The following is a 12,500-nucleotide window of genomic DNA, read 5'->3' on the forward strand; positions in this document are numbered from 1 at the left end:
ACCTCGAGCACTGATGTCTTTGTTTCATTACCTTTCGTGCTAAGCCAGCATTTGTTTTTAGCATTTTCAGGCTTTTTGTAGCTCATGGTGTTTCTGTAGTCATGATAGTTGGCGTCCTCTTTGATGCGGCAGCGTGCAAACACAGTAGTTTTCTGTCGGACCAGAGTCTGGGGAGTGCGGTGTATCTGCGCATGTGTTTGTCCACGTGTGTGTGTGTGTGTGTGTGTGTGTGTGTGTGTGTGTGTGTGTCTGTCTGTGTCTGTGCTGTGTGTGTGTTTATGTATCTGTATGTGGGTATTGTCTGATCCTGGGGCCCTGAGAGATACTACTCTGGGCTGTTACACCATCTGGGCTCCATCATGCCCCCCACCTCCTTCTCCCTTACCATTCACCATCCCCCCCCCCCCCCCCCCACCACCACCATCTATCCCTCACCACCCCCACTATTCCGCTCCTTATCCACCTGCCAGCCTGCTCTCAAGTGCTGCATCTTCGTGGAGCTTCAGAGCTGTTATAATTAGTGGTAAAAGCAGGTGGTGATTTTGCACAGAGCCTTGAATTTAACACTCATAGACTTAGTGTCTGACTCCTTAAAGGTGCACTGTGCAGGACGGTGGCCATTGTAGGTATTGCAATTATGCTGCTCATTGAAACATGTCCTGCTTATTGCCAAATGTGATATTTTCATGAAAATGTACTCAATAATGAACTAATATTTACTAGTATGACCAAAGTACAGTAAGTTTTGCTGCTTAAAATGTCTTTTTCTGGAAAAGCAAAATGACGGAGGTCATCCGCCTTTTCATGAATGACAAGTGCAATTTTCCCAGTCATAATGAATACTTGATGAATTTGCCATTAATTTGTACTTGATGGTAAGTATTCATGAAAGACGTAACATTTGTGAATGGGCAGAATGAACACATCCGGCCCAGTTGAGACCCATGTCTGGCCCAGTTCAGACCCATATCTGACCCACACTATGTGCATGTTGACAGAGTATAACACAGTGCTGTCGGTCCCATCTGGCCGAGCTGATGGGGCTGCCAATGCTTTGTTCTATAAGACACCATCAAGGGCTTCAACAAGGTGTGAAATGCACTTTGGAGAGGGTTTTGAAGTGTTGAGGTGTGTGTGTGTGTGTGTGTGTGTGTGTGTGTGTGTGTGTGTGTGTGCGCGCGCGCGTGTGCGTGTGTGTTGTTAAAAGCAGTGTGTTTCTGTGTGTGTGTGTGTGTGTGTGTGTTTGTGTGGGGGGGGTGTATGTGTGTGTCTGTGTATGTGTTGTATATGAGTACAATGTGCTATGTGATGTTAAAAGCACTGTACGTGTGTGTTTGTGTATGTGCGCACGCGCGTGTGTGTGTGTGCGTATGCGTGTGTGCTGGAGAGAAAAAGACAAAAGAGAAAATTATAGGATGTTACAGTCCTGCACTCAGAGGTTCAGTGAACTCACCATCATAAGGAGAAGAGGACTGCCAGACAATGCACAATTGTTTCCAGTATGTTGTGTTTATTATTGCATTTCAAAAAGGCAAAACTTTGCAAAACAATTACCCAAACTAGAACTACTTCCACCATTTGCATATTTCTCATTATTATTACAGTGCTTCAGTTCTGCCAAAAACCAGCTACCCAAACTCAACCAAGCTTCACTTAATTGCATGGCAAAGATGGGCAATCCTCCCCCGTCTCAAACTTGCTCCAATTGAAAGTTTAATTTATTAACAAGCCATTGTGTACTGCATGAGTGTTATTTTTAAGATAATTGTATGGCTGTTTGGTCTTTATTAATGACAGGATATCGAAAGAGGGACAGGAAATGAATGGGGAGAGAGAGTCGGGGGAAACCCGGGTCAAACCGGTCAAACCCGGGTCACCGGTGTAGTAGTCCAGTGCCCAGCCGTTAGAGCCACGTCAGGGCCTGTATCAGTGTTTTAATGTAAAATGATTCACACTGTGCATGTTTTTTCATGCCTCATTCTGTGGGCTATAGTACCCTGAGTGAGACAGACAGACAGACAGACAGACAGTACAGACAGACAGACAGACAGACAGACAGACAGTACAGACAGACATACTGTGCATTCAGTAATTCAGGCAGACAGACAGACAGTCAGTCAGTCATTCTGACAGACAGACAGACAGACAGGCGGAGAGACAGACAGCTCTGGTCCATATGGTGACCTTCCTGCGGTTGCCCAGCAGCCAGCTCTTCGGGGCTCCCTGCTCCCCGACCCACAGCCAGGAACAGATGGTGACACCAGCGCTTGACATATTGGGTCGGATGGTGACACAGGGGCTTGCGGTGTGGTGCGGTGCAGTATGGTGCGGTACGCAGCCAGTATGGAGAGGAGAGGAGAGAAGCAGTGGCGGAACAATTGCATAGAGGGCCCCAGGGCAAGACACTTATAGGGGCCTCCATATGGCCTGCTCTGGTCACAATAGGGCCCCACTACCAATACAGGAGGGCCCATGGGCAGATGCCCTGCTTGCCCTCCCTGTATTTCCGCCCCTGGAGAGAAGCCATACTGGGAGAGGAGAACACCTTAAGGGTGTGCAGCTCAGTTGAGTTGTTCAGTGAGTTTTTGAACATTCTATAAAAAGAGCGAATGTGTTCTACGACAATGCACAATTCTAGAATTCCGCATTACATTCTGCAGAGTATTGTTGCTATGTGCATCTGTTGTTAGGTAGTTAGCAGCATACAAGTCAATTGTAGAGGTTTAGATAGCTTACGTATTGTAGGATTCCTAACTCAAAATAAGATCTAAAGATAAGATGCGTTCTCTGTAATACCAACCTGCAAAAAAATCTAATTTCTACTTGTTCTGTCTTAACTTTTGACTGTTTTCTGTCATACGCCCCCAGAAATGTAAAACTTTAATTTTCACCTGGTGTGGTTTACACTTTTTAAAGGTTAAGCCCAGAGAAGAGGCAGAGGCTGCACAGCGCAGCGTGATGCATTGTCTACTTTTTATCACACCTCAGAAGCCATGTGTGGTGTGCAATGCCGGAGTCCTGCTGACGTGCTACCTACCATGGAGCCTGGCTCTGAGCCACACACGGTAGCCTATAGTTTATCTGCATACACTACTTGTGCTTGTGTGGAGATTTGAGGTGTCGACGGTACCTGCTGGAGGTTTGGATGAAAGCCAGGGATACTGCATATAGTTTGTCAGGATACTTGTAGTGATCTGCTTGGGGCTGGGATAAAGGTAGCATCTTATGCAGTACAGTAAAAAATAATAATAATGATTTTGGTGAGGAAATATGCCTCTTTTTTTCTAAGGCTATCCATCTGTTTTCCAGATATATTCAAAGATTAATATTGTGTTTTGTGCTTCGAAATGAATAAATCTGTAAAACCACTAGGCCTATTTTGTTTGTTAAAATCGGTTTGGAACCATCATACTTGTAATTGATCTAGATTCACCAAGATCATGGTGGTGGTGATTGGGCTGGGATGAAGGGCACATTTGCTGTACAGTGTGTCAGGATGCTTGGATGCTCTACAGTAGGGATCTGCATTTGCAGTACAGTGTGTGTGTGTGTTTGTGTTTGTGTTTGTATGTGTGTGTGTGTGTGTGTGTGTGTGTGTGTGTGTGTGTGTGCGTGAGTGTGTGTGTGTGTGTGTGTGTGTGTGTGTGTGTGTGTGTGTGTGTGTGTGTGTGTGTGTGTGTGTGTGTGTGTGTGTGTGAGTGTGTGTGTGTGAGTGTGCTTACCGTATGCACGGTAGGGATCTACATGGGACTGCATGGTGTAGAAGTGTTAGGCTCCCATTTCTTGCATTCTGTGGAGTGTTAATGAGTATTGGGGAATGTACATATCAACATGAGAGATGATGATTATCACTGAATAGATTTAACTCACACACACACACACAGGCACACGCTCATGCGCGTGCACACCACACACACACACACACACACACACGCACACGCACACGCACACACACACACACACACACACACGCACACACACACACACATACAAACACACACGCACACACACGCGCACACACACACACACACACACACACACACACACACACACACACACACACACACACACACACACACACACACACACACACACACACACACACGAGGATGGTGCCCTGCAGGTACAAGGCGGAGGTGTGCTACCCCAGGTGGGCACGTTATGGCTCACATGGTGCCACCGCTCACCTGTGTCACAGCTCTCCACGTACCGCCACACCCCTCCGGAGAAATACAGAGGTGCAAAAAAGAAATCACTGCTCATGGCTTGTGGTGTATAACATTGAATCAGTGTGACTTTGAGATAAAAAAGTAAAAGTAAATTTGTGGTGTAAGTAAAATACTAGCCTGTGATATTGCATAGTTGTTACACCATTTACTCCATTGTACCTAATGAGGTGGATAGACGGTGTTGTTATTGAAAAAAAAACTAAAAGCCTAAGAAGTACCCACCACAAATTTGATCCAACCAGCGCAATGATAAGCCAAGTACACAGGTCTACTGGTTATTCAAATAAGTTAACTGTGTTGGAAGGAAATCGTGTTTCTTTTTTTAACTTTTACTTTTACTTTTGACACCTCTGGATTACATTACCAAGAGTATTGGCTAACCTGCCTTGACTCACACTCACACAACTTAAGTGACATTCTTAACTCATAGGGTTCCATATGAGGCAGGTCCATCTTTTGCTGCTGTTATACATCTCAGAGGTGGAACAGAGGTGGAAAATAGGGTATGGCATATGGTAGGGCATGCGTTTGCTATGCGTCCGACCCAGGTCCTTTGCCAACCCTTCCCCGTCTCTCTCTCCCAACTCGCTTCCTGTCACCATCTGCACTGTACTATCCTGAACAAAGTCAAAAAGACCAAAAAAATATCTTTAAAAAGAAAAGAAAAATAGAAATAGCTGCTCCTGGCTTGTGGTGTATAAAATTAAATCGATGCGTCTTTGATATACACTGCATTTGGATCATATTCCTCAGTAAACCACTTTAGACCCTTTTACCGGGTGTTTTGCCATTACAGTATATTACAACCGGTTGCTTTTGGATCATATTTCTACTTTGACGATTCCAGGCCCTCTTAGCAGGTGTTTCGCTATTATTACAACATTATTATCATTATCGTTATCTATTATTTATGATGTATTTCGCGGGTCATCTACTGGTGCAGCTGGCCGTGAGCTCCTCGTCAGTGATTGCATGCCTCCACTCAGATCAGATGCCTCTGCAGTTTGACCTTTGTTTGGTACTGCCTGGCTGCGATGGGACATTATTCAATCCAGCGTTTTAATGAAAACACGCGTTTTTAGAGGCAACCTAAAAATACAGAGCCATGATAAACCGCCTGAGACTGATGACTGCAGGGGTGCGTGTGTTTGTGGGTTTGTGTGTGGGTGTGGGTGTCAATGTGTGTGTTTGACAATAGTGTGTGTGTGTGTGTGTGTGTGTGTGTGTGTGTGTGTGTGTGTGTGTGTGTGTGTTTGTGCGTGCGTGTGTGTGCATGCGTACGTACGTGCGTGCGTACGTACGTGCGTGTGTGTGCGTGTGTGCGCGTGTGTGTGATGACTAAAGGGGTGAGGATGACTAACGTGACAAAGGACCTCAGCTTACCAGGCAGCCGCAGTCCTTGGCTGGGTCATGGATTATATAACGCTAACTGCTAACTGTGAGCTCTGCCATGCCTTACAGCAGCGCTCAGCTTTCCCTTTCCTCCTCCAATCACAACAGCACAGTGCACTACCCTCAGTCTCAACATACATGACATGTCTGAGTTGGGCTACACTGTGCATAGAGCAGATAAATACAAAGTGTAACTGCACAAAGCTGCAGGGAAGCTCAAATGAGGATTATATTGTTGCTAGCATACATGAATTAACAATGCTGCACCAAAACGATCCCTTAAGTAGCGCTTGCCAAGCGCATTGTAAACCTGATCCCTGAACTTTGGCATTCACCATTGTCCATTTGCAATGGTAATTACCACCTCTGTGCCAGGCTTATGTGAGTTGATGCAAATTGTGCTGTCTAAGTTATTATTTTGGGTTAGATTAGCTATCATCTGTTGTAATGCCTAGCCTAATTTATCTTCGTCTTTAAACTTCATTTTTTCCTGGTTAAACAGGATATTGCGGTTCTTAATTTATAATCAGAGGCAAGATTGATATGGGATGCGTAGGCATGTCTAGGCATCAGGTGCGCTTCAGAAGGCAGTTAGTTTTATGGGAGCATTCATACAGTAACGTGTGTACAGTGTGCAGAGTAAGCCTAGTGTGCAGTGGTATTTCAACACTTTGAGAGTTTGAACAGATACAGTGAATAGAAGAGTGCTTAATTGATTCTCTGTGTGTTGAACGGCTGTTAATTCAAAGCTTGGAAAGTTGAATCAATATAACTCTTTAAGAATGGCCCATGCACCCCTGCAGAAAGGAGAAACATTTCCATGTGATTTCACAAGATCAGAGATGAGAGAGCTGTCTGCCTTCTTAACCCTTTATATACTCAATCTTTTTAACCTTGACTCTTTAAGACAGTTTTATTTAACATTCATCTTGCATATTCTATTAGGTCCTCACAGTAGGCCTATTGAATTGAATGTACTGTGTGGCAGTGTCTTAACTAGACAGAAGGCAGCCGTACGTACTTTAGCAGACAGACTCTCTCTGTTTAACCTTGACTCGCTCTCAGCCGCATAATCCTTCAGTTGGCCCCGGTCCCCAAGAGAAAAGCTGTCACGCTTGTCAAATGTGACAAAATCCGCCGCTCATTCTTTCTGACTATTTGTGTCATTCACATCCGAGCCTTTTGGGAAATGGAGGAGCGGTGTAAATGGAATATCAAACACTCTTTTTGTTCCGCATGCACAACAGCACAGCAGCTTGAGTATTTCACTTTTATGGACCTTATTTTTTTTCTTTTTTTGTCCTTTTTTTCACGGAAGGTGGATCTTTTATGGCCTTCAAAGCTATGTTGGCAACAGAGGATATTTCGGACCAGTTAGCTGCCACTGGTTTGAATCCCGGTTCTTTGCATCAATGTCAGGTCGTGTTCTTATCAAAGCTGCTGAGCTGCTATCTGGGGCGGCTGAGCGCTAGGCTGACTGCTGTGCGGCGCCTCGGGCTACTGCGACTGCGGTCAGGCAGAGGCGTGTGTGTCACAGGAACCAGTGGCTGGGCTGGCTATGCACAGAGCCACTGACAGTTTTGGCCGGGTCCAGGACAAAGTTATCTGAATGGGCCCCCCAGCCCAATAGATAAAATGGGATGAGGATCCAATTTTGGGCCCCCTCTATCCCTGGGCCTAGGACAACTGTCCCCTTTGTCCCCCCTGTCAGCACCCCTGGCTGTGCAGAGCCATGCGAAGGGGAGCTCCAACTCTTCCCGGTGACCTTCCATCCCCACTGTTGTTTAATATAGAACATAGGCTCGCTATCCGCTGTTTTATGCTAGAACATTAATTTTATGAATTTTTAAGTAGGATCTCTGCCATTTCCTGTCAAACTTTCTTTTTGAAAAGATGCTAAACATTGTTTTGCTCACCTTTTCGTCCTTGCTGTTGTGTCATATATCATGTCTGCTACTTCCTTCAGAACATTGATTTTTCAAAGATGTTAAGCACTGTTTCACCCGCCCTTTCTCCCCCACTGTTGACTAATGAAGAGATGTCTGTCTCCAATGTCCTTCAGAACTGACACTACCGTAAGGAGAGCTATACAATGCACAGTTTTACCCACACATTCTTTTCACTGATGTCTACGGAGGATGGTTTATTTTTCCGACACTATAAGTGTAGTTCACCCTAGCCTGATTATCATCGACTTTCAAATCTCTTCGAGACTTGGTCTGACCAAGAGCATGCTTCCCAACAAAGTGGGAGGAGTTCCCGTATTTGCAGGAACTCAGAAAGTACTTGCATTGACTCTTGACCTGACTGGTAGCAACGCTGAAACTGTTGCGTCACTAGGAGGGCACGGCCTGGCTAAGTTCAACCCACCCTTTTCTCCCCAATGTTGTGTGATATAGGATGTCCACCATATGTATGCTAGAATTGCAATAATGGAGAAATGTCCATTATTGATTATCTGTTAATGACGAGAAAAGCTGGAGCACACGCCAGCTTATATTTTTAAGCATTTAGTATTAAGGTTGTTGTGGAACTGCCAAACTGAGAAACGTGTAGTGAAGGGAGGAGTGCATTCCATTGAAATTTAAAGATGGCCTCTCAACGTCATTTAATTAATATTGCCGTGTTCCCAATTGTTATTGAATGTGTTACGCGTTGGTCCTGTTTTAAAACACGTTCTGGTTGCTTTGTTTCAAGACGTTTTTGCAAGCTGGCAAGGTGGCTTGTGGAGAAACGAGAGAGTGTTCCGTGTTTCTCGTGGAAATGCGTCTCTGATTGGCTCACTCCTCCTGCTCTCGAAGAAACGCGTCTCTGATTGGCTCAGTCCTCCAGTTCTTGGAGAGAATGTAATGGGAAACAGAGTCGCCACTTCCCCGGGTGGTACTACACTATAGGGGCGCCAACGGAGGCGTGCAGGCTCCATTCAGGGCTGTGCTCTTTCGACAGCGACCCCTAGGCGAGCTGCAGGCACGGAGCAACCAGAGTGAGCTGGCTTTATGTATGAGGCTTTGTGCTGTGTGTGTACCTCAGAGTAGCAACCAGCTGATAGCTAAGCTAAGCTATGTTTCGGGCCACCAGACGTTGCTTGTTTTGAAAACAAGCAGAAAAAAATTACTCGACATGTTTTTAGATAAATGGGTCGATATAAACCTTTGTGGGCAACGCCTTCTTTCGACGTGACGAAACACAGAAAGGCTTTCGTGATTCGCTCGTTTCTCTGCATTATTTATGTAAATTGGGAAACACCGGGAAACACAGCCAGGAGAGTTGACGCACCGCTATGAGAGCCTTGCAAGTGAGTTTAACTTGGGGTGACCGTCCGATCTTCGAAAGGAGTGAGTAAAACTGAGTTTTATCGGAAGTTGGCCTTTAAAAAGCATGTTGTATTTTTGTCCAATTGTTAGCATTTGTTCATGTCATAGAAAAATTATCACTGGTGGTAACTCTGTAACTCGTGACCCTTTGTGTAGTATGTTGTCTGATAAATGTGGATATTTACGGTATGTGCCAAGACAGTCACTATGCAGACATACTAGGCACAGCTTTATTCTCTGGTGTCTAACAAAAGCATGGTTGGAACGACTGCTAGAATTGTCACTTTATAGATGTGTAGATTTCACCCTTTCTTCTCTACTGTTGTATTATGTAGCCCACCCCACTTTATCTTTCACAACTCTGACTTTCCAGAGATATTATAAGCAGAGATTCCCCACTCTTTCATCACCACTGTTGTCTAAATGACAGTACGGATGGCCACTATAGGACTGCTACATCTGTCATTTTGTAGTGCCTTGCCCTAAGTATTCACAGTATTCCCCATATTTTCTTCCCCGCCGTTGTCTAATATTAAGGCTATTGCTATCGTCTTCTACAACTGTCACCAATGACACATGGGAAGCCCATTAGCCCCACCCTTTCTTCTCCACTCCTGTCTATTGTAGGGACCCCTGCTACTAGAGCCTCTCAATATATTCAGAGGCATGCTAGTCCATTTTCCCCTTTTCTTTCTTCTCCACTGTTGTCTAATGTAGGGATGTCCGCTAGTATCTTTGTGGATTTTCCTTGGACAGCCTTCGCCACCATTACATCTACGGTTTTCCAACACGTTTCTCACTGTTGTGTCATGTAGTACAAATGACCAGCAGAACGGAACCTAGAACTGTCACTTTGCGGACATGTGAAGCACAGATTTCCGCACATTTTCTTCTCCACTGTTTTCTAATATCGGGACAACCAATAGGACTGCTGGAACAGAATTCACTTTTTGCAGAGATGACAAGTGTGGTTTCTCCCACCCTTTCTTCTCCAGTGTTGTCGAATGTAGGTACCCCTGCTACTAGAAATGTCAATATAATCCATACTGAGGCATGCCAAGTAAATTTTCCCCAACCCTTTCATCCCCAGTGTTGTTTCTAATGTACAGTAGTGATGTCCGCAATACAGTGAGTGACTTGGAGAATTGTTACTATGCAGACATTCTAAGGCCAGCCTTCCCCACCGTTACATGTACAGTTTTCCAACACGTTTCTTCTCTGCTGTTGTCTAATGTACAGTAGAACGGACGGACCCTATAGAACTGTCACTGATATCTCCACATTTTCTTCTCTGCTGTCTTCTAAATTAGGGACAACCAGTAAGACTGCTAGAACTGTCACTTAGCAAAGATTATAAGCATGGCTCTCCCCACTCTTTCTACACCCTGTAGGGACCCACTGCTAGAACTGTCACAGTATTCTAAGCTCTTCCTTCCACTCTCTGTTGACTAATGTACAGAAAGCATGATCTCTTTCAGAACTGTCACTATGTCCAGCGCCATGCTAAGCTCAACTTTCCTCCCCTTTCCACTTCACTCCTGTCTATTAATGTAGAGATGGCCTAGCGTGCACAGACATTATTGGGGGCATTTGCTGAAGGAGATGTTGGAGGCATGTGGAACTTCGGGTTGCCTTACTAGGCTATAGAAGCTATATTATATCGGGGTATTATTTGGGGTCTCCTAAATTGGAATTTCATATGACTTAACAAACTTTCACTATACACGTTTTAAGTTCATGTAACGGTTAAAATGAACATGGACTGCTCAGACACAGTGCAGCATTTACTGGAGCAATGTCTGGAGTTGGACATTTGATAGCTGAACCGACCACAGAAAAAACATTAGGCTTATTGAGAGAACTGAGCCAGTTTATCTTGGCAACACTACATCTCCAGTGTTGTCCACTCATCTCACCTCAGGGCTGGACTGGCAATCTGGCATACCAGGCATTTTCCCGGTGGGCTGACAGTCCTCAGGGGCCGATTTTATTGTTTTGTTTGTTTGTTTGTTTCCATTAGAGACTGCTGCATTTAGATGGGGTGGCCGATCGGTGCATCCTTAATACACAGTGGACTGAGCCCATCATAATTGTGGAATGGGGGTGGGGATGGGGGGCTGGTCTATGTCAAAAATGCCCCGGTTTGTGGTCCCAGTCCAGCCCTCACCTCACCACCTCTGCTGTCTTTTCCAGATTACATTAACTCCCCATCTGTGACCACCACGGCTCTCCCTAGCCATGCACACCATGCCTCACCACCTCTGCTCTCTTTTCCTGCCTACATTACAGTAACTTCCCAGACATGCATTCATTACCTTTGCAGCTCTCCCCAGCCATGCCCACTTCACCACCTCTGCTCTCTTTTCCTGCCCACAGTACATTACAGTAACTTCCCAGCCATGCATTCATTACCTTTGCAGCTCTCCCCAGCCATGCCCACTTCACCACCTCTGCTCTCTTTTCCTGCCCACAGTACATTACAGTAACTTCCCAGCCATGCATTCATTACCTTTCCAGCTCTTCCCAGCATGCCCACATTACATTTGCAGCTCTCCTCAGCCATGCCCACTTTACCACCTCTGTTCTCTGGTCCATCAATGCCCAAACAACCTATGGCCTGGCCTGGCCACACTTGTACTTTGACGCCTCTGTTCTCTGGTCCAGCAATGTCCAAACAACCTATGGCAGCGATTCTCAAATTGTGGGCCGGGGACCACTGGTGGCCCTTGAAGGTATTCCAAGTGGGCCTTGAAATCATTTTCTAAAAAATCTAAATAATATTTGTGTGTGTGTGTGTGTGTGTTGCTATTGACTATTTATTTAAGTTTTATTGTGTTTTGGGTCAGAGGTGGGCCAGAGGTTGGGAACCCCTGACCTATGGCCTGGCCTGGCCACACTTACTGTACCACCTCTGACCTCGTTCTGCATTGGCAGCAGTATCCACGCTTACTTTACCACCTCTGGTTTCTCCACTACCGCCCATACTCCACAGCTGTGCCCATGATTTTCACCACCTCCCACGCGAGGCGAAGCAGATCTGCCTCCATGCCTGCCAGTCAGTGGTGGGCAGGGAGGGAAAAACCTGGCAACATATCTGGTCTGCTGTACATGAGAGTGCAGGGAAGGCAAATGGTGAGCCTTCTCCCAGAACGCTATATGCATTTTTCAAAAATATGTTTAAAATTATGTGAGTCTTTTCAATATTAAAGGTGCACTGTAGGATGGTGGTCAAAGTAGGTATTACAAATTCAGTTTGCAGGTCATTGAAATGGTGGTGCCTTTTGCCAAATTTGATCTTTTCATGGGCAGTTCCTAAATAATAAACTAATATTTAGCCTACTGTACCTGTATGATCAAAGTACAATACGTGTTGCAGCTAAAAAAAATCTATTGGACATGGAGAAGATACACCTTTTCATGTACGAAAAGTGTAATTTTCCCAGTCACAATGACTACTTAACATTTGAGGGTGGTGGTAAGTATTGTTGAAAAAGTTAACAATTGTGAATGCTAAGTAAACAGTACACAGTGCACCTTCAATATTAACTAATAAAATCACTGTTTT

This window comes from Engraulis encrasicolus, chromosome 7 (genome assembly GCF_034702125.1).
Source record: "Engraulis encrasicolus isolate BLACKSEA-1 chromosome 7, IST_EnEncr_1.0, whole genome shotgun sequence".
Lineage (NCBI taxonomy): Eukaryota > Metazoa > Chordata > Actinopteri > Clupeiformes > Engraulidae > Engraulis > Engraulis encrasicolus.